Genomic DNA, 22,103 nt, shown 5'->3' with positions numbered 1-22,103 from the left:
GGTGGCGATCTTTCAGCCATGCAGATGTAGAGGTGGCGATCTTTCAGCCATGCAAATGCAAATGGAGGTAGAGCTTAACCACGGAAGGCAGAATGGTAGCCTTATGCAATGCAGAAATGCAGATGGAGACAGAGCCTAGTCTCGGAAGGCAGAAGGGTAGCCTTATGGAAGAAATAAAAGGGCAAATGGTAATAGCGTTTTCTTAGCTAATCGCGGATTGCGATATTGTGACTGTTGGGGACACTGTTGTGTGCAGATAGCAACTGTGAGTAAGTGCAACAATTCTGAGAGTTGTATTCCTGAACAATGTTTGTCTCATGAGTGTATAGTATATTTGATGATTTTGCAACTCAAGTGCCTGTATCCAAAGAAAAATCGTGAGTTTTGTAAAGGGGAGGTTAGTTCGTGTCCCCGCCTGCTTGGATTTGATCTGGTGACACTATATGTATCATTGGGGTAGCGATGCAAAACAAACAGTTTTCGTCAATAAACATGCATGGCTTAGTAAAAACATGACACAAGTACATAATTAAAATGGTTTTTAGATGAACCGACGACTGCGACGTGGTTCAAGACATTGCAACCTCTCTTGCTACGGAATTTTGAGGGTCCTCCTCAAAATTCTTCCCTAGTTTAATGGGTTGATGTTTCTATTGCTTGCAGTGATTGGCTGAAATCAATTTCAGAATTTTGAGGGTCCTCCTCAAAATTCTGCCCAAGTTTCCAATTGCGGGGGAATTGAAAATTTTACTAAATTGTGACCGAACCCATAGGGCTGCCTACGTATCCCCTCTTAAACAGGAATCAGGTCAGGCGTAGTTCAAATACATCATACAGGAGAGCATAAAGACTACACATAGTAATGCTTGACCGCATCTGAATTGATTGGCTTTGGCTAGACTTCTCCGTCCATTTCTGCTAGTATGAGGGCTCCTCCTATTAGAACTCGGTGAACCATGTACAAACCTTGCCAGTTGGAAGAGAACTTCCCTTTAGCTTCGTCTTGATTCGGGAAAATTTTCTTTAACACTAGCTGCCCCGGTGCGAACTGTCTCAGCTTGACTCTTTTGTTGAAGGCTATGGACATCCTATTCTGATAAAACTGACCGTGGCAAACTGCATTCATTCTCTTTCCATCTATAAGAGCTAGCTGCTCGTAACGATTCTTTGCCCATTCTGTATCGTCTAGCTCTACTTCTTGTATGATTCTTAATGAAGGAATTTCCACCTCGGTAGGAATGACAGCTTCTGTACCATAAACAAGCATATAGGGGTTGCCCCGGTTGATGTGCGGACTATGGTGCGATACCCCAATAGAGAAAATGATAGCTTTTCGTGCCACTGCTTATACTTCTCTATCATTTTCCTTAGTACTTCTTGATATTCTTGTTGGCAGCCTCTACAACTCCATTCATCTGTGGCCTATAAGCTGTGGAATTCTTGTGTCTGATTTTGAAGGTTTCACACATAACTTTCATCAAGTCATTATTGAGGTTGGAGCCATTATCAATGATGATTGACTCTGGAATTCCGAATCGACAAACAATGCGGTCGCGGACAAAGTCTGTCACGACTTTCTTAGTTACTGCTCTGTAAGATGTCGCTTCGACCCATTTGGTGAAATAGTCAATTGCTACCAGGATGAACCTGTGCCCATTTGAAGCGGCAGGCTCGATTGGTCCAATAACATCCATTCCCAAGGTGGCGAATGTCCATGGCGAGCTTGTTGCATTAAGCTCATTCGGAGGTACCTTTATCATGTCTGCATGTATCTGGAAGCGGTGGCATTTCCAGACATATTGGATGCAGTCCGTCTCCATAGTCATCCAAAAGTAACCAGCTCGGAGTATCTTCTTTGCTTAGACAAAGCCATTCATATGTGGACCGCAGGTCCCAGCGTGAAATTCCTCTAGTAGCTTGGATGTTTCCTTTGCGTCGACACACCTTAGTAATCCCAAATCAGGAGTCCTCCTATATAGGATTCCTCCGCTATGAAAGAAATTATTGGACAACTTCTGAAGTGTGCGTTTTTTAGTAGGATTTGCAAGTTCTGGGTATTCGCCTTTTGCCAAATATTCCTTGATATCATGAAATCAAGGCTTCCCGTCTGCTTCTTCTTCAACATGGGCACAATAAGCTGGTTGATCATGGATCTTTACTGGAATAGGATCAATGAAGTTCTTGTCTGGATGTTGTATCATGGATGATAGGGTAGCCAATGCATCGGCAAACTCATTCTAGACTCTGGGAACATGTTGGAATTCTGTCTTTGTGAACCTCTTTCTCAATTCCTATACATGATGCAAATACGGGAGTATCTTGGTGTTCTTGGTTGCCCATTCTTCTCGGACTTGATGTATAAGCAAGTCTGAATCGCCAATCACTAGCAATTCTTGAATATTCATGGCGATGGCCATCTTGAGCCCTAAGATGCAAGCTTCGTATTCGACCATATTGTTGGTGCACGAGAATCTGAGTTTGGAAGACACCGAGTAATGCTAACCATCATAGGATTCTGCAATGTCTTCTCCTATGAACGATACCTCTTCGTCAGGAAAGTACATTTCTAGAGGTTTGTACTCTCCGTCCACGGGATTTTCAGCAAGGTGATCTACTAGTGCCTGTCCCTTGATTGCCTTCCGAGTCACGTAGACAACGTCAAATTCACTCAATAGGATTTGCCACTTGGCTAGCTTGCCAGTGGGCATGGGCTTCCGAAAGATGTACTTCAAAAGATCCATCCTTGATATAAGATATGTAGTGTAAGCACAGAAGTAGTGCCTCAGCTTCTGAGCTACCCAAGTTAAAGCACAACAGGTGTGCTCTAATAGAGAATATCAGGCCTCGTACGGGGTGAACTTCTTACTGAGGTAATAAATGGCCTGCTCTTTCCTCCGCGTTTCATCATGCTGTCCCAAAACACAACCGAACGCTCCATCCAATACTGCAAGGTAGAGTAATAGAGGTCTACCTGGCTCGGGCGGGACCAAAACCAGTGGTGTTGACAGGTACTCCTTGATTCTGTCGAAAGCTTTTTGGCAGTCATTAGTCAATTTGGTAGCGGCGTCCTTCTTCAACATCTTAATGATTGGCTCACAGATAACTGTAGATCACGCTATGAACCGACTGATGTAATTGAGTCTCCCCAAGAAACTCATCATGTTCTTGTTCTTTGGCGGTGGCAATTCTTGAATAGCTTTGACCTTTGATGGATCTAGTTCTATTCCTTGGCGACTCACAATAAACCCAAGTAGTTTTCCGGCAGGAACCCCAATTGCACATTTTGCGGGATTCAATTTCAGGTTTTACCTTCGCAATCTGTTGAAAAACATCCTCAAATCTTCCATGTGATCAGTGGCTTTCTTGGACTTGACAATAACATCATCTACGTACACCTCTATCTCCTTTGTATCATATCATGGAAAATGGTAGTCATGGCCCTCATGTAGGTGACCCCCGCATTCTTTAACCCAAACGGCATCATCTTGTAACAGTATATTCCCCATAGCATAAAGAAAGTCGTTTTCTTAGCATCTTATTCATCCATCCAGATCTGATGATACCCAGCGAAACAATCTACAAATGATTGCAACTCATGCTTGGCGCAATTGTCAATCAGGATGTGTATGTTTGGCAAGGGGAAGTCGTCTACTAGCACAATGTTGGCTAACCTTGGATATTTTACTACCCTGAGAACCTTAGCTTTGACCTGCTTGGTGATTTCTTCCTTGATTTTCAGACTCATATCAGGCTTGAATTTCCTGAGCTTTTGCTTTACCGGCGGGCATGTTGGATCAGGTGGCAGCTTATGATCCACAATAGACGTACTCAGGCCAGTCATGTCATCATACAACCAGGCGAATATGTCCTCATATTCCCTTAGAAATTCTGTGTATTCCTTCTTTTCTAACGGTAATAAGTGGACGTTGATTCGTGTTTCTTTGATGTTTTCTGCATCTCCCAGGTTAACAACTTCTGTTTCGTCCAGGTTGGACTTAGGCCTGTTCTCAAAATTCTCAACTTCCTTAACAATCTCTTCTAGTATGTCATCTTCCTCTGAATCTATGTCCATTTGTTGCGTTGTCTTGTTGCATGTCACAGTCATGGGTTTATCAAGATAAGTAATAGTAATGTTGTACAAGTAAAGTAATGAGAGAAAACAATAGTAATAAGTGTCGATTTATAAGAAAAGTCAAAATGCTTTGATAAATTGCATAATAATTGTTTTGAACATTGGAGATCTTATTGCAGGAATTGAAAATATGCGAAAAATAAAAAAAACTTTTAGTAAATCAAAACAGTGCTTGTTTTAGCCTTGATACCCGGAGACTCGTCGGGCCTTGGTTGTCCTGATGGTCCAGTTATTGAGGCGTGCTCCTCTGCTTACAGCCTGTATGGAAGGGCCTTGTTGTGAGCACATGATTTTTGTTTCGCGCGACAATCGCTCCAAAAGAAATAAAAATTAATAACAATTGGTCCTGCTGTACAATTTTTGAATTTTTACATGGCACTCTGTTAATTATTTACGATTTTTGCCCATTTTATTTTATTAAAACAAAATACAAAAAATGTATGTGTCATGCGTAATTTGAACCGTAATCCGGTTGTTAAAATAGAAAATCATAAATAGGCATCTTTGTTCGTGATTTTTGTTTTGTTTGATTTTACCTGTTTTAAATATTTTGATATATGTGTGCAAATAATTGTATTAAGTGTTTATTTAATTTTAATTTGATTTACTTAGGTTTTGTTATAAAATAAAAAATAATAATAAAAGAGAGAGTGCAAAATTGGGTTTGAAAATTAGTTTGGGCTGATTTTCATTTTAATTTCAAAGCCCAAACAAATTCAGCCCAAACCCCATGTAAACCCGGTCCAGATCAGCTGACCTCAGGAGGCGTTCCAAACGACGTCGTTTTGATCCAGTCTGATCTGGGCCGTTGATCTCAGATTGATCAACGACCAAGATCTCTCACCCCAAACCCACTAACAGACCCGACCCGTCTTACCCGGACCGACCCCAACCCTTTACCCTTGAAACGACGTTGTTCCCTGTTAGTCGAAGGATCCTGGCCCTTCATCACATCTCATCCAACGGCCAGGATCCACTTACCCACCAACTATATAAATTCATAACCTTACCCTGCCCCCCTTATCCGAACCCCGGCTTTAGGTCACCTTCGTCCTCATCCCATTCCCCCTCCAAAAACCCTAGCCGCCCCTGTATCCTTCACCATGAAAACCGGCGGCACGGACGCCGGTGACCCCACCCTTAACACCATAGAACCCCCTTGCCATCCGGAATACGGATATGTTAACCACGTAACTCGAATCCCTTCCCACCTTCTCGAATCTTCGTTTGAAGATTCGAGTCGGAACTTGACTTACACCGTGTAACCCCAGTTTCACACCAGACACTCCCCAGACCCCCTCGTGACCAAACCATGCTTGGTTTGGTCCGAATCTGATCAGGGAAGCATGAATCCCAGATCTGATTTTTGGAACCTTGTGGTTCCTCGTCACTGGTCCATATCCGTTCAAGCCGAAGAGATTAAGGTCTAATGGACCTTAATCGAAGTGTTTCTCATCTGAGAAACACTTCGATTAAAGTCCGTTCAGCCTTAAGAAAGGTCTGTTCGAATCCAAGTAAGATTTTGATTTTTCGAGGTTTAAGGTGAGTTCTTTCTTTTCTTTATTTGTTTTGGTTCATCTGATTTTTGTAAAGGTCTGTTCATGTTTTGTTTGTGTCCCTGAGTTTTATTAACTGTGTCCTGTCCACCTTGCCCGAGCCTTTGTGTTTGATTGTTTCTTCCTTCTATTTGTTCTGATAATGTGTATGTAAGTGTTGTGCAATTAGCTGATTTTCAAATTTGAACTGACTAATTGATTCCTCGAATACTGCTTTGTTTAGTCAGTATAATTCAAATCATGTGTCGATACTGTTAAATGTCTGATTTTTGGCTACGATTGTACATGTTATGATTAATATAGTCGAGTCGACATATGTCGTCAATTAGTTTCAGTTGTCCGAACAATAACAAATCGACTTACTTCTGCTAAGCATTTGTTTGAATCAATTAGGAACTGAGTTTGTTTACTTATAGTTGTTAATTTGAATCAGAAATGTAAAAGGAATGTTTTGTTTAAGTTCTGAATTGGAGGGCATGTGCACTTGTGCACAGCATGTGCATTTGTGCACCACAGGTGCATTTGTGCACAGCCTGGTTCCTGCATAAAGGGCTTTTGATTTAAAAATGGTTTGACAGCATATGCTATCAGATATATTCTGCTGCCCATACTTTGCTTTAGTTTCAGAAATAATAAACCTTACTAAAAGTGAAGCCTGCCAAGGAAATGTGATGGGGGTTAATACTTAATTAGCTAAGTGGAAACTGAAAAGGGGCAGCACATGGGAAGGTGTTTCTTTTGGTCTAACAGGCTGTTAAAGGGCTGAGGTTTAGGCTTATAAAAGGGAGGCACATTGAGGGATAAGGACATACATAGAGACAGAGGGAATTGTTAAGAAAAAAGATAGAGGAGATCAGACATAAGAGGGAGAGGAGAGAGCTGAAATACATACATATAGAACATATAGGAGATAGAGAGAGGAGGGAGGACATCTGATTAGAGAGACAGAACATAGGGGATTCAGACTGAATCATTGAGGGCTGAAGTTCTGAGAAATAGAGACACACACAGAGACAGACATTGATAAGAACAGAGTGAATTGAGAGGGAACACTTTTAGAAGAGTGAAGTTCTGAAAACAGAAAACTGGAAAAGAACTTTGTCTGATTAACTCAGACAGACAAAACTAGAAATTGCATTCTTCTCTGCTGTCTTGATTTCACTAGCCTTGATCTGTTTGTTCAACACTGATTTCTTCTAAATCCAATTGAGTCTGCTGGTTGTCTGTTGGTTTACTCTGGAACTTGGTCTAGTTGTTTTCTTAATTCTACTTGCCTCGTTTGTTGCTGCTGCTGCTGTTCTGCTTTCTGCTGCTGCTGACCCCTTTGCTTCCACTTCTTCTTTGCATTTCAGTATTCAGTATTCAGGTACACATTTCAAGTCCCATGTTGGTGTAAACTGTAACAGTTCGAAAGCATGAAATGAAAGGAGTTCGAAGAAGTTTAAATGTCTGTTTGTAATGCTCATGGTCTATTGATTTCTTTGTATAAATTGATTAGTGTGTAATTCAATAGCAAAAAAATCTAGTTAGTTAATACTTAACTGAGTTTTAGCCTCTTGTATCTTAGTTTATAGTTGTTTGTTGATATGAGTTAAGTAATGGTACAGTACGTAGAATGTACAAATATTTGACATAGTGACTGACCGGATTCCTGTTTAGCTATAATGATATGCATAGGATAGAATACTTCCACCTTACACAATGATGTTCTGTTTTATTTTAGTTTCTTTCATCAGGACCCGCTAGGCAGTATATAGGAGCACGTTCGAACCCCCAGTGGTAATAATGCCTAGTGGGTTAATTCCCTTAATCTAGCCTAAATGAGTCTAGTTTGAATTCAATTCAAGAGATGTTTTGGATATAAGCATAGCATTTTGTCATGTAATTTCTTTGTCAAATTAGAACATTTCTCATAAAGTATGACGTTTTTTTACTTTATAAATAATTAATCAGAAATTGATAAGAATTAGGCCCAAAGCATATACTTGAATTGACATGTATCTTCCTTCTTCTATTTTAGACTGAACATAGTAAAGATGTAGTCACTGCAGGTTTATCCTTTTAAATAAAATGAGACGAGCCTCGACAAACAAAATGCACAAGCTGCGGGGCCCTCTAAATGTATATATTAAAATACTTAGAATTCGGGACAGGCCGTTTAGCGAATTTTACGGCCTTCCCAAAATAACAATACGCTAGTTGCTTTAGGCGCGCCTTTAATGATTTAACCTTCTTAAACACGGGTGCACATTGATGTGACCCAAATTCAAATCTCAACGGAGTCGAAATGTGTTAACAACTACGGGTGCATTGATTGTGACGTGGTTCGAGATGCATTTTCATGACGTTGCAATTCTATAAAAATAAATGATAATAATAAAAGCGGTTTAAACTTAATAAAAGCACATAAGTCACAACATGTATTTAAATCAGATATTTATCCATTATAACAATTTAAGCGACCATGCTAGAACCACGGGATTCGAGGGTGCCTAACACCTTCCCTCGGGTCAACAGAATTCCTTACTTAGAATTTCTGGTTCGCAGACTTCATTTGGAAAAGTCGAAAATTTCCTCGATTTGGGATTCAAGATAAACCGGTGACTTGGGACACCAAAAGCCAAACCTTTCCCAAGTGGCGACTCTGAATTAAATAAATAATCCCATTTCGAATATTGTCACTTAAATTGGAAAAACTCCCCTCGCGCATTCTACCCTTCGGGGCGGGGCGCGCAAAAAGGAGGTGTTACAGCTCTGGCGACTCTGCTGGGGACTTAACCCAGAACCACTGGTTCAGGGTTCAAGAATTCGAGCTTATAATAATTGTTATATTTGGCTTTATTATCTGATCTTTATTACATGTTTTTGCATAACGTGCTAAATGTTGTCTTTTACCGCTTTGATATTATCTGAACTGTATATAAACTGTGCCGAAGCCCTTCTCTTCTTACCTCCGGGGAGAAGCTCGCTGGTCGAGACTCCCTATTCTGTTAGTGTCAATACTTGAAATAAGAAAGAGGTCGGACAAGTTACAAAGCCGGACGATCTCGCGGGTCCCCGGTACGTAGCCCCCTCCTCGACTCGAGTTGTCCGCTCGGGTACACAGTCTAGAACAAATACCCAGGTTACGAACCTAGAATAACTTGACTTCATGCCGGATCCCTAGTAGGAACGCTTATTTGCATCATGTTGCATTTGACTTAGGGGACTCAACACAGGGGTTGGGTCCGTCTAGGACTAGCAACCTGAAATGAAAAGACCATCTTGCTACATCCTATTTGTTTTGCGCATTTATTTGCCTCGGTTCCGCATGCTGACCGGTTTTTAAAAAAAAAAAAAAGAAGAAGAAAATAGCGGCATAGGGAGATAATTACTTATTTTGGAAAATTAGAACCAATGTCCGAGTAGTGTCGAAACCTCGCCGGAATTTCTTCTAAAATATATAGAGATTGTCTTCTAGTTTGATTTTAAAAAAATATATATATAAAAAATTTTCTTTTTATCATTTTCAAAATCAAAAAAAGGTATTTATTTAAAAAGTAAAAAAAACGGAAAATTCATAATTCAAATAAAAAATGTTGTTTTCTTTCGTAGTACCCCTTTTATAAAATCAGACTAATAGTCCAAATATTTCCTTAAAAAAAAAATTTAGTCTTTATCTCTTTTCAAAAGAAAAAATAAAATAAAAAATATATTCTTGTTTTCTAGGTCTATTTGATTTTCTCTATTCACGATATTCCCGAACTACGCCGGTTTGATTCTCACCGGATGTGAGATACGTAGGCAACCCTCGTCGGGTTCAACCCCATTTTGCTAAAATAGCCAAAATCAATAAATAAATAAATAAATAAAAAAAAGAGATGTGTCGAATTTTTAAAGAGTCATAAATAAGTCAGGTGACGTTGTTTTGTCGTAAATAGCCGAATGATTCCGAAAAGGGACGCCGGAAGGCTGACTTTGCATAAATAGCCACCTTTGGGTCTTGTTTAGCATTTTTGTCCGGTTGACCCACACAGCCTTAAAATCTTCGTCCCCGAAGTGTTTAAAGGCCGTGTTCAAAACTTGATCCCCTCTGTAAAATATTTTGAGTCAAGTCATTTTTTGTTAAAATCACCTTAATAAATGTGCAGGATGAGCACTATGCAAAATGAACATTTTTCAATAATGACCAAAATCCCTGTCAAGTTACGACTATGGTGGAATGATCTAGGTGTTGAAGGACAAAATGAGGTTAAGAAATATCTGAAAGGTCTTGTGGGTTTGTTGGAAATCCAGCCTCGGGGAGATATCATAAGAGCTTTGGTTACCTATTGGGACCCGGCGCAAAATGTTTTCCATTTCTCTGATTTTGAACTCACCCCGACTTTGGAAGAAATGGCCGGATACATCGGGAATACTGAACTTCCCTTGAGGGAAAAATACTTGGTCGCCCCAAGAGTCGTCACGGTACATCGGTTCCTAGATTCATTGAAGATACCTAGAACAGTCCACAACCCGGATCTGGCAGCCGGATTTTGTACTCCATGCTTCATATATGATAGGTACGGTCATGAGGGGGGATTCAATAATCCAATCAACAAACTGTGCAGCAAAGGAATTCGTCAGAAGTGGGACAAGCACAGACGGGTAGCGTTCATGATGATGTTCCTGGGCCTTCTAGTATTTCCAAGGAAAGACGGAAACATTGATTTGAAGATATCCGGGGTCGTCAGCACTTTACTCACGCAAAGTGACAGTACTCTCGCGCCAATGGTGGTATCTGACATCTTTCGAGCTCTTACAGCTTGTAAAGCTGGGGGAAATTTCTTCGAAGGTTGTAACTTGCTCCTACAGATATGGATGACCGAGCACCTCTGCCATCATTCCGAGATTTTGAGCCATGGTTCCCCGGAAAAGACCCGCATAGAAGAATCTTACACGAGAACCAAAGAGATCAGTTTGCCCAAAGGAGTCCTGGCATGGACCTCGTTCTTTCAAGCTCTTACTGCCAGCCAAGTACAATGGACGTTGGGATGGTTGCCTGTTGATGAGATCCTATATACGTCGGCAGCTAAAACTCATTTCTTACTGATGGGGCTTAAGAGCATTCAACCTTACGCACCCTGCCGAGTTTTGAGACAGTTCAGAAGATGCCAGACAGTACCTCATGAGGAAGATCTTAGCACTCAAGCAGTTGAGATAAGTCCTAACGGACAATTCCCAGAAGCAAAGATTTGCCAAATCTGGAGTGAGTGTCAATATTTGAAATCAGATACTTGCGTGCGGGATCGAGCCAAAGGAGAGACGGCGCCAGGTTACCTTGCATGGTATATAAGGGAACTTGAGCATGAAAGGCCAGCTAAGAGACCCCACATCCGGAATTTCACCGAATCATCGCAAAGGCAGTGGGATTGGTTAGCAAAGGAAAGAGGCTATTGCGCCGAAATCAGCAGGTTAAAGCAACAAGTGGAAAGTTTGAAATATGAGCACAACGTGCAAGATGCTACCAATCTGGGAGAGAGGAACAGGTTAATTCAGGACAACGAAAGACTCAGAGCCCAGATCAAACAGATAAGGGTGGATGCGGATAAACAGCCAAGGCATCGATCAGACGAGCAGCTGATAAAAAGGCTAAAAGGTGAAATCAGGGAATGGCAAGATGGTTTGGAGAAATCTGAAAACGTCATAGCAGAACTCAGGGCACAGTGGGATACAAGAGCAGATAAGCATCGCCGATACCTGAATCAATTGGAAGGCGACCACGAGAAAACTGTTGCTAAAATAAAGAGAGAGATGGCTACACTTGAGATCAAAGCAGCTAATCAGGCCAAGGGTTTCCAAATTGAGAGCAGATACTGGTACGACTCAATAGCCCAGATGAAGTTGGAAGTACGGCGACTGAAGCACCAGCATATACAGGATGCTCAAGTATTCAAGATATGTAGCGATCAGATAAAACGCCTACTCATAGAGAAGAAGCAAACCAGAGATAGGATCAAGGCCATTGCCCATGCCATCACCAGACGATGTCTACGATGTGAGAACATGTCCAGTGTTACCGTCCTCTCGGCAGTGATGGGTTATGTCAAGCAGACTATGCATGAGTTGGAGCAACTTGAGAGGGATCTCACGCCTAGGACCGTGGCGAGGCCGAACGATGCCCCGCGGACACCAATTTTCAAAACCATAATGCACTCATAAGTCAAGCCTGTATCTTAGCATCTTCTGCCTGTTTTTCCCATCAGGGTGATTTTTAGTCTATTTTGAGTCTAGGTTTATTTTCAAAGTTTGCTCTTTCTTTTGCAAAATGTAGTTTGTAATAGACCATTTCGACAATAAAGAGGTTGTTTCTTTTACGCTCATTTGTGTTTTTCGAACTACGTAATGATCTGATTCACGTAGGCATCGTGATACGTAGGCAATCCTCATCGGATCCGGTCGCATTTCTTTTACTGCAAAATAAAAAAAATAAAAAAAAACAAAAAAAAAGGGGTAAAACTAATAAGAGGAAAAATGCCGGAATGACGCATGCTCTCGTAGCAAACATATAGTAATCCACTTAACTGTATAGGTGCATCATGCCCAACGTGAGATTAACTATCTGTTATTTGCTGCAAATTAACCGTGCGTTTGTCGATGAGTATTCTAGGGTTTTTGGAAAGACGGTTGGTTTGGTGAAAGTCTGGCCTCGCACTCATACTTCACGAGGTTAAGGAGAAGTGTTCAACTACCTGTTGTTAGGACCATAAGCAGTACTCACACTTACTTCACCAGGTCAAAAGGAAGTGTGGAAATGTCTTCAGAAATTCCATTGCAAACAATCCCTGTTTCCGAGGAAAGCTCGATCTCGGCCGTCCTCACACCTGAATCCGCAACTGCGGAGGAAAATAGAATCCTACGGCTCCGCATGCTGGAAATGCTGGACGACTGGAATAATGGGAAAGAGCCGCCAAGTGTCGTCCCCGGATTCCCTGAATTATTCTCCAGGTCAAGTGGGACTTCTAATGTTCCCATAAATTATCCTGCTACCCCATTCGGGTACCCAGCCACCTCAGCCTTCTCTGCTGGATCGCCTTCTGAACCTCATTCCCGAATGTCGGCCACTGATGCAAGGATGAACATCTTTACTGCATCGCCTTGCCCGATCACGGCACAGCCAGCCACGTACAAGCCAAGCTTTGACTCATCCTCTTTTACATTCCAAGCACCATCGTTCTCAATGGAACCAACTAGGTTCGCTACCAGTACTAATCCTCTACCGCCTCAGTGCGAGCTTGCACCTGGGCAGGATCAGAACCCCAGAATTGCAGAACAAAATGAGATTTCCAAGAGAATGAGAAGCCTTGAACAAAGTTTGAAGAATATGCAAGGATTGAGCGGACAAAAGAGCGTCTCTTACGCCGACCTGTGCATGTTCCCTCACGTGCACCTGCCAACGGGTTTCAAGACCCCAAAGTTCGAGAAATACGATGGGCACGGTGACCCCATTGCACATCTTAAGAAATACTGCAACCAATTACGGGGAGCCAGCGGAAAAGAAGAACTGCTGATGGCGTATTTTGGGGAAAGTCTAGTAGGGATAGCTTCGGAATGGTATATGGATCAGGAAATGTCCCGATGGCATATATGGGATGATCTCGCCAGAGATTTTGTAAAACAATTCCAGTATAACATCGACATTGCGCCAGACCGAAACTCTCTGTCGAATTTGAAGAAGAAACCTTCGGAAAGCTTCAGAGAATATGCTATTAAGTGGCGTGAACAGGCGTCGAGAGTGAAGCCTCCCATGGATGAAGTGGAAATGGTCACTACTTTTCTCCAGGCTCAAGAATCTGACTATTTCCAAAACATGATGTCAGCCATGGGTAAGCCATTCGCGGAAGCGATCAAGATTGGAGAGATGGTAGAAAATGGTCTGAAAACAGGTAGGATTCTGAGTCAAGCAGCCATAAGGGCAACCTCCCAGGCCGTCCAAAGCGGGTCCGGAGGAATGACCAGAGGGAAGAAGAAAGAAGAAACAACTATGGCAGCCTCGGAAGCAAGGGAGTATCGTCATCCCAGGCCCCGTTTCCCGGAAAGAACCCCACAACACTATTTCCCCCACTCCAATTTGGCATATGCTCATCAACCTTATATGGTCATGAATGCCCAACCTTATGCCCATCCACCACAACAAGCCAACCGAGGCCCAGCTCCACCTCCCAGAAATCAGCCTCCTTACCGCAACCACTATAACCCACAACCCCCGCAGAATAACTTTTGACCTCAGGAGCCACCTCGACGGCGGACTTTCACGCCCATCGGTGAACAATACTCTACTTTGTTCCCTAAGCTAGTCCAATTGGGTTTCTTGCAACCAATCCCTCAAACAAGGCAAAACCCGACATCACCTTCTTACAAAGCCGGAGTCAGATGCGCCTATCATTCAGGGGCCGAGGGACATGATACAAATGACTGCTGGTCGTTGAAAAGAGTGGTCGAAAATTTGATAGAGCAAGGGAAAATAGTGCTAAGGGACGAGGAGATCCCGAATGTAACTAACAATCCATTACCTGCTCACAATAATGGGCCGCTGATCGGAATGATTTGCGAAGACAAAGAATTCGACCCTGCTCTGAAAGTCATAATTGCCATTGTCGACACGGGGAAGAGGCCTGAGACAGACCAGAAACCAGAAAAGGGGGAGGAGGCCAAAGCTATAAAGAAAGAGCCTGAAAAGAAGGTGGAGAAGAAAGTGGTATCGGTAAAGGATGAAGTTCTTTACATACCACGAGGTCGAGCTGAGAAGACGCAGAACTTCGGAATCAAAAAAACAAAACCTATGTACGTGCCGAAAGGGGCCTATGTGGTCCGGGGGACGATTCAACCACCTCGGCTGAATGAGCCAGTGGTTATCGGACGCGTGCCACAAAAGCCAATGACCAACCCGTCCACAGTGCCGTGGAATTATCAAAAGACTTTGGTAATGTACAAAGGTAAAGAGGTCATGGGAGAACTTCCAGAAAATACTTTCATTGGAAGGTATTCAAATACCCAAGAACTGAACAACGCCACACAAAGGCGCTTCCCGCCAAAGAAGCCCGTAAGTGTTGAAGAAGCGGAAGTGTTCTTCCAACAAATGAAAATGCCAGATTACGAAGTGATAGATCAACTGCGCAAGTACCCAGAGCAAGTGTCCATGCTGTCATTGTTAATGAGGTCGACCGAGCATCAAAAGATCTTACTAAAGACCCTGAATGAAGCATATGTGCCAATTGAAACCTCGGTAGAGCAATTAGAGCGGATGACAGAAAGATTCTTCGCCGTCAACCAAATCTCTTTCAGCAAGAACGATCTACCCCCGGAAGGAGCGGCACACAACAAGGCTTTGCATCTAACAGTTAAATGCGAAGACTATTATGTCAAGCGGGTAATGTTGGATGGGGGCTCAGGCGTTGACATTTGCCCGCTCTCCACGCTACAAAGAATGGAAATTGGGACCGGAAGAATCCGACCCAACAATGTCTGCGTAAGGGCTTTCGACGGCATCAAGAGAGATACCATGGGAGAAATAAACCTGTTGTTGGTCATAGGACCAGTCGAATTTCAAGTAACCTTCCAGGTGATCGACATGGATACATCCTACAATTTTCTCCTTGGCAGACCTTGGATCCATGCGGCAGGAGCCGTGCCTTCCACTCTTCACCAGATGGTGAAGTTTGAGTACGAAGACCGAGAGATCGTGGTCCATGGGGAAGATGAGCATGCCATTTATCGGGACCCTTCCATCCCATATCTGGAACCGAGAGAAGGGAGCGAACATACAGTCTATCAAGCTTTTGAGATTGTACTGGCAGAGCAGCACGAAGAGGGAATACCCTGCCCCCAGCTTTTCTTGTCTAACGCCTTGGTTATGGTGGCCAAAGAGATGATCCGGCATGGATTTAGGCCAGGGAAGGGGCTTGGACGAACCCTTCAAGGAATAACAGAACCCATTACTTTGCCAGTCACCAAGAAACCTTTTGGACTAGGTTTCAAACCTACTCCAGCAGACGAAGAGTGGGCAAAGAAAAGGAAAAATGAGGTTTGGAAGTTACCTCAACCACTGCCGGATTTATATGCAACTTTCATCAGGCCAAGGTACGTTGAAGAAGAAGATGATGAGGTCTTCACAGCTGAGGAAATCGAGGAGATATGTGGGGTGATGAGGGAAATGCTCTACGAGGTCCACATGGTTCAACCAGGTGAAGGCACAAGCACTGCTGCAATGCTGTACATGGGGCCGAACGCCCAACTTCAAAACTGGGAGGCCACGCCATTCCCGACTAGACGGAAGTCCGGGTAGACCTGTCCTGCCACCTTTCCTGTATCACAAGTTATCTCCAGGACATAACTTGAGCGTTTTCTTCCTTTCAATTGTTGTTTTGAATTCCTAAGTTGTAAACATTGTTGTCTTCCAACTTTCCAAAGAAAAATAAAAAAAATCATCATTGCTTTCCCATTCTTTCTTTTGTTCTGATTTTTGTTATTTTTCCTTTTACCTTTCTTTTCAGTTATAATAATGCGGCTTTAAATATGACATGCTCGCGGACTTCACGCCCAGGTCACAATGAGCTATTTAACTGCGAATTAATGAACCCAGAATCAGAATATGATGCGGAAGAAACTTTTAGGGAGATAAACCGAGAGTTGGAATATTTCGAGAATAAACCTAAGCCGAATCTGAATGACACTGAACCGGTAAATTTAGGAACCCCGAAAGAAATCCGGGAGACCAAGATAAGCATTCACACGGACAAGAAAACGCGAGAGGCGATAATTCAACTTCTTTTTGAATTTAAAGACGTGTTTGCTTGGTCATATGATGACATGCCGGGACTAGGTGTTGACCTAGTGGTTCATAAATTGCCGATTCATCCTGATTGTCCTCCAGTTCAACAAAAGCAACGAAAATTCAAAACTGAGGTCAGTGACAAGATTAAAGAGGAGATCACCAAGCAACTGAAAACGGGAGTGATTCGGGTAGTCCAATATACAACATGGTTGGCGAATGTGGTTCCAGTACCAAAAAAGGACGGGAAAACTCGGGTATGTGTAGATTACCGAGATCTGAACAGAGCAAGTCCTAAAGATAATTTCCCGCTGCCCAACATCCACATCCTCGTTGATAATTGCGCCAAACACGAGATACAGTCTTTCGTAGATTGTTACGCTGGGTATCATCAGGTATTGATGGATGAAGAGGACGCCGAGAAGACTGCCTTCACCACGCCTTGGGGCACCTACTGTTACCGGGTCATGCCATTTGGTTTGAAGAATGCTGGGGCTACTTACATGAGGGCCATGACTGCCATTTTCCATGACATGATGCATCAGGAAATAGAGGTGTACGTGGACAATGTGATAGTCAAGTCCAGGACGTAGGATAATCACATCCAAGACTTGAGGAAATTCTCTGAGAGATTAAGGAAGTATGACTTGAAGCTGAACCCAGCCAAATGTGCTTTCGGAGTTCCGTTAGGCAAACTTTTGGGCTTCATCGTAAGCAGGAGAGGAATCGAGCTAGATCCAACTAAGATAAAATCCATCAGAGATCTGCCTCCCCCGAGAACAAAGAAAGACGTGATGAGTCTGTTGGGCAGGTTGAACTACATCAATCGGTTTATTGCCCAGATGACAAGCACGTGTGAGCCCATATTCAAGCTTCTAAGGAAAGATGCGGCGATTAAATGGACAACTGAGTGTCAAGAAGCTTTCGATAAAGTCAAAGAATACCTTTCGAATCCCCCGGTCTTGGTCCCTCCAGAACCAAGGAGGCCACTTCTCTTGTATCTAACAGTCTTGGAGAACTCTTTCGGTTGCGTCCTCGGGCAACACGACATAACCGGGAAAAAGGAGCAAGCAATATACTACTTAAGCAAGAAATTCACCGGCTACGAGGCCAAATACATTCTGCTGGAAAGGACATGCTGCGCTCTCACATGGGTTGCTCAAAAGCTGAGACATTATCTCCAAGCCCACACTACATTCCTCATAAGTAGGTTGGATCCTTTGAAGTATATATTTCAGAAACCAATGCCTACTGGGAGACTGGCTAAATGGCAAATCTTGCTTACGGAATTCGACATAGTCTATGTCACTCGCACAGCAATGAAAGCCCAGGCGCTAGCAGATCATTTGGCCGAAAATCCAGTCGATGAGGAATACCAGCCATTGGATACCTACTTTCCAGATGAAGAGGTAAATACTGTAGAAGTAGTCTCAGAGGACGCTCATGTTTGGAAGATGTTCTTTGATGGAGCCGTGAACGCCAAGGGTGTAGGGATTGGGGCAATTTTGATCTCGCCTTCTGGTCAACATTATCCCGCCACAGCTAGACTTCATTTATTTTGCACAAATAATACAGCTGAGTGTGAAGCCTGCATCATGGGCATGCATATGGCAATCAATCAGGATGTCGAAGACTTACTGATTATGGGAGATTCTGACCTGATTATCCGGCAAGCCCAAGGCGAATGGGAAACTCGGGATGTCAAACTTATCCCTTACCGACAGCATGTGGAGGACGTCGGCAAGCGCTTTACATCAATAGAGTTCAGGTATATCCCGAGGTGTCACAATGAACTGGCAGACGCACTCGCTACTCTGGCTTCAATGCTACCCTACCCAGGCAACGCCCACGTCGATCCTTTGGAAATCCAAATCAAGGAAAGACACGGTTACTGCAATGTAATCGAGGCGGGATCAAATACGCAGCCTTGGTACCATGACATCAAGAGGTTCCTAAAGACACAAGAATACCCCGAGCACGCTACTGGAGATCAAAAGAGGACCATTAGGCGACATGCAAGTGGTTTCTTTCTGAGCGGTGAATTGTTGTATAAGAGGACCCCGGACCTCAATCTTCTAAGATGTGTCAATATCGAGGAGGCAAGAAAGATCATGCACGAAGTACACGAAGGTGTGTGCGGACCTCACATGAACGGGTATGTCTTAGCAAAGAAATCCTTCGAGCAGGTTATTACTGGATGACCATGGAAAAGGATTGCTTTAGTTTCGTTCGAAAGTGTCATCAGTGTCAGGTGCATGGTGATTTGATTCATGCACCTCCCACGGAGCTGCATCCCATATCTGCACCTTGGCCATTTGTCGCCTGGGGCATGGACGTCATTGGACCAATCGAACCAAAGGCTTCGAATGGACACAGGTTTATACTGGTTGCCATCGATTACTTCACAAAATGGGTAGAAGCTGTCACTCTCAAGTCGGTCACTAAAAAAGCTGTAGTGGATTTTGTACACTCAAATCTTATCTGTCATTTCGGTATTCCTGCGACTATCATTACTGATAACGCAGCAAACTTGAACAGTCACTTGATGGGAGATGTATGCGAGCAATTCAAGATAACGCATAGGAATTCTACTCCTTATCGGCCGAAAGCCAATGGTGTTGTGGAAGCAGCGAACAAAAACATCAAGAAGATTTTGAGGAAAACGATCCAAAGTTCCCGACAGTGGCATGAGCAGTTACCATTTGCATTGTTGGGGTATCGCACTACGGTACGCACATCAGTAGGAGCGACTCCTTATCTTTTGGTTTATGGGACCGAGGCTGTAATACCGACAGAGGTAGAAATTCCTTCGCTTCGAATCATTGTCGAAGCAGAAATCGAAGACAGCGAGTGGGTCAAGACTATGTTAGAGAAATTGACTTTGATTGATGAAAAGTGAATGGCCGCGGTTTGTCACGGACAGTTGTACCAACGAAGGATGGCCCGTGCTTACAACAAGAAAGTCCGACCCAGGAATTTCGAAGTAGGTCAGCTGGTACTGAGGCGTATTCTGCCGCATCATGAGGAAGCAAAAGGGAAGTTTGCTCCAAATTGGAAAGGCCCATACATCATAAGGAAGATATTGCCAAGAGGAGCATTGTATTTAGGTGATATCGAAGGAAATGACCCCGACACAGCAGTAAATGCGGATGCAGTCAAAAGATACTACGTCTGAATTATACTCCAGTAGTCTTGACGCATTCGAAATGACGAAGGTTTTATTCCCCACTACTCCCCAAACACTACCCAATTCTCTTTACAAACCTTTGAGCCGCTTACACAAAAAAAAAATTGATTGAGGCCTGAACTACGTTTGACTTGATTCCAAAAGGATACGTAGGCAGCCTCTCCCTGAGGTTCAGTCATACCAACAATAAAATCCCATTCACCCTGAAATTGAAACCGGGGCACGTCGAGCAGTTTGGAATTTAGTATCATCTGCCTCTCTTTACCAAGCACAAGCTTTCAGATCAATTACCAAAGATAGTGGGAAACCAATAAGCGTCGCAAATGGAAGACCGGCACACTCTGAATCGAGAAAGAAAAAATAAGAGAGTCTCGTCGGTGAAAACCTTCAGGCACCACGAGGCGATGGGAGTAGAGAAACCAAAATGAGGGAGCTTGTTTAGTAAAAACTCGCGAAAAGTGCTATCAAGCAATGACAGGAAGAGAAATGAGAGAGGTCAGCTGGCGAAAACCCGCAAAGGGCGCTGTTGGCCGAAAAAGAATGACTCCACCCCAAGAAGGTCTCGGCAAAGCTCCACCGGTTTGGAATCACAGATCCGTTCTGGTTCAGGGAAACGCAAGTTCATGGAAGGTCAGGCGTCCAGTCCAAAGAGCATGTCATGTCATTTAAAGCCAACGTTATCTTCCTCAGATAAGTCTTTCTCGTCCCAAAAGGGACACTCCCTTCCTGAAATTTGTTTTCTCCTTTCTTTGCTTCTCTTCGAATCCCTTTTATGTTTTAACCCCAAGTTCAGGATACACCGGAAAGGGTAGGTGGCAGGTTTGTTTGCACGGAATCCCGTCTCATGAAGGAAAACGCCTCATTTCGTTGGTACGATTGCCCAAGCCTGATGAATCATGATGTTCGATGGTGTTTAAAGTAAAGAGGAAAGAGAGAAATCTCCCCCAGCAAGTCCGCCTTCGGACGAATCCCCACAGAGTCTCCCTCTGTACAAATCCCCATAGAGTCCCTCCTTGTACAATCTCCCACAGAGTCTCCCCAATATAAAAAAAAAAATCCCCGTTGGAATTTCCCCAGCACATCCCAGCGAGTCCCTTTGTAAAAATTCCCCGAAGATCTTACCCCAACCAAGCCTAGCAAGCCCACTGCGAAACAATTACCCAGCATGCCCCATTGTACAAAGATCCACACAAAGAATACACTTTGTAAATATTCCCCCATAGGACTTCCTTTTGTACAGAATACCCCCAATAAAATCCCCGTTGAGAACCTCCAAGCAAAACGGGACACACAAAAAAAAAGAGAAAAAAAAGAGGGGGCCTTACGAGGCAAATCATCACAGAACCTGGAAATGCAAGCTTGAGCGGTCTAAAGGTTTTCGACATATGAATCAAATCAATGGCGGGACTTCGCAACATAAATGAAGACGCAACAAAGCAACCGGGAACGATCAAGGTCACCAAACCGACCGTCATTTCCGAACTAACAAATGTTCTTTGTCTGAAAAGTTGAAACAGGTTTAATCCAAGACAACCGTGCAAGAGGCAGGTGTCGCCCAAAGGAGAAGGTACATGGGTACAAGAAATATCTTGGCAATAAGGAACTCACTCGAAAGGTAAGTCTCCGCGAAACTCTCTTTTGTTTTTACTAAAACAAGAAAATTCAAAAAAAAAGATCAGTTGTTTGTTCTCGAATTTTGCCCCCAGCTAGTCAGCATTAGGGTTTTAAACCCTAAACTGAATTTTTTCCTTTAGCCAGCATTAGGGTTTTAAACCCTAAACTGAGCTCTTCCAGCTAGTCAGCATTAGGGTTTTAAACCCTGAACTGAATTTTTTCCTTTCAGCCAGCATTAGGGTTTTAAACCCTAAACTGAGCTTTTCCATGCAATCAGCATTAGGGTTTTAAACCCTAAACTGAATTTTTCCTTTAGCCAACATTAGGGTTTTAAACCCTAAACTGAGCTCTTCCATGCAATCAGCATTAGGGTTTTAAACCCTAAACTGAATTTTTCCTTTAGTCAGCATTAGGGTTTTAAACCCTAAACTGAACTTTTTTTCCATTCAGCCAGCATTAGGGATTTTAACCCTAAACTGAGCTTTTCCATGCAATCAGCATTAGGGTTTTAAACCCTAAACTGAATTTTTCCTTTAGTCAGCATTAGGGTTTTAAACCCTAAACTGAACTTTTTTTCCATTCAGCCAGCATTAGGGTTTTAAACCCTAAACTGAGCTTTTCCATGCAATCAGCATTAGGGTTTTAAACCCTAAACTGAATTTTCCCTTTAGTCAGCATTAGGGTTTTAAACCTTAAACTGAACTTTTTTTTCCATTCAGACAGCATTAGGGTTTTAAACCCTAAACTGAGTTTTTCCATGCAATCAGCATTAGGGTTTTAAACCCTGAACTGAATTTTTCCTTTAGTCAGCATTAGGGTTTTAAA

Source organism: Nicotiana tabacum, chromosome 10, assembly GCF_000715075.1.
Source record: "Nicotiana tabacum cultivar K326 chromosome 10, ASM71507v2, whole genome shotgun sequence".
NCBI lineage: Eukaryota > Viridiplantae > Streptophyta > Magnoliopsida > Solanales > Solanaceae > Nicotiana > Nicotiana tabacum.
The sequence above is the reverse complement of the archived record's forward strand: the minus strand, read 5'-3'. Positions refer to the sequence as shown.